Here is a 2013-nt window from a genome sequence, read left to right on the forward strand (position 1 = left end):
TTTCAATTATTATGTTTATAGACAAAGGAAGTGTGAAACCCAGTGTACTAGTCAGGATGCTCTATATTTCTCAATTTTAATTTTTAGTAGTGTAAATATAGTTAGATATAGTGTACATGAACAGAAGCTTTATAATTTTTAGGCTTATAAATGGGTCCTGAGACTAAAAACTTGGAGAATCACTGAACCAAAACATTGATTTCATTACTAAAGCAGTTGCAATTACTTGCACTGGAGTTGGGGGAATTGATTACAAGGGAGAGCAAGTTTTCTCTGGCTCCGATATTATCCAGTGTAGTAGCTACTGGTCACATGTGGCCGTTGAGAACATGAAAAACAGCTAGTTCAAATGGAGAGGTACTTAGTACAAACATGTGAAAAGTGTTAGTCACTCAGCCGTGTCTGACTCTTTGCGATCCCATGAACTGTATGTTGTTTAAGTTATGTTTAAGTTGGCTTAAAACTCAACATTCAAAAAACTAAGATCCCATCCGGGGATCCCACACTTCATGGCAAATAGACGGGGTAACCATGGAAACAGTGAGATTTTTATTTGGGGGGCTCCAAAATCACTGCAGATGGTGACTGCAGCTATGAAATTAAAAGACGCTTGTTCCTTGGAAGAAAAGCTATAACCAACATAGATAGCATATTAAAAAGCAGAGATGTTGCCGATTTCAAAGGTCCATCTAGTCAAAGCTATGGTTTTTCCAGTAGTTATGTTTGGATGTGAGAGTTGGACTATAAAGAAAGCTGAGTACCAAAGAATTGATGCTTTTGAACTGAGGTGTTGAAGACTCTTGAGAGTCCCTTGGATTGCAAGGAGATCCAACCAGTCCATCCTAAAGGAAATCAGTCCTGAATATTCATAGGAAGGACCGATGCTGAAGCTGAAACTCCAATACTCTGGCCACCTAATGCAAAGAACTGACTCATTGGAAAAGACCCTGATGCTGGGAAAGATTGAAGGCAGGAAGAGAAGGGGATGGTAGAGGATGAGATGGTTGGATGGCATCACCGACTGGATGGACATGAGTTTGAACAAGCTCCAGGAGTTGGTGATGGAAAGGGAAGCCTGGTGTGCTACAGTCCATGGGGTCTCAAAGAGTCGGACAGGACTGAACTGAACTGAACAGAACTGTATGTAGTCAGCCAGGCTCCTCTGTCCAAGGAATTCTCCAGGCAAGAATACTGGAGTGGGTTGCCACTCCCTAAGAATGTAAATGATCTCATTAAGAATTTTTACAAGAAAAAAAAAAAGAATTTTTACATACAAATGACAATATTTTGAACATATTGGGGCAAGTGAAAGATACTGATAAAAGTAATCTACTGGTTTTTTCACTTTAATGTGGCAACTAGAAAATTTAAAATATGGCCTTCCATATATGCTATTGGACAGTGCTATTCTTGAGACACAGATTTGCCTGACAATCTTGTTTCCACCATTTACACCTGTGTCAAAAACTTGCTATTTCTCTGAATTTCTTGCGTTTCCTGGGATGTAAAATGTGGATAATGTAAGTGCGAAGATTAAATATGAATAATGATGTGAAGTACTTAGCAATACACTGAATTAAACAATAGGTTTGGTGGCTGTTATTATTCAAGGTCTGATTAATCTATAGATGCCGTCAGGATGGTCCACACGCTCCTTAAAGGCCCTTCTTCTGCGAACCGTTTCCACTCCGAAGACAAGTTGTGATCCCGCTTTCTGGCGGGAATCGCCCTCTTCACACCGAAAAATAAAAGTGAGCCAGGGTCTCTTTTGCAAATGGGACATTTGTATATAAGAACAGGGCCCGAACAAAACTTGAAAGCCAAGCGGTCCCGGGCCACAAGGCCTCCCTTAGTAACCGACGCCGACATCCGTTGCTAAGGGGGAAAAGGAAGTACAAGGTTGTGGTCCTTCGACTCTAGTCTTCCGGTGAGAGCTACTTCCGGTTCTTCCGGCAGCCCGTCCTTCGGTCTACCCTCCCCGGAGGAGCTGGGACTTTGGCCACGGGTTCCGCC

Source organism: Giraffa tippelskirchi, chromosome 11 (assembly GCF_054371585.1).
Source record: "Giraffa tippelskirchi isolate mGirTip1 chromosome 11, T2T-mGirTip1v1.2.pri, whole genome shotgun sequence".
Lineage (NCBI taxonomy): Eukaryota > Metazoa > Chordata > Mammalia > Artiodactyla > Giraffidae > Giraffa > Giraffa tippelskirchi.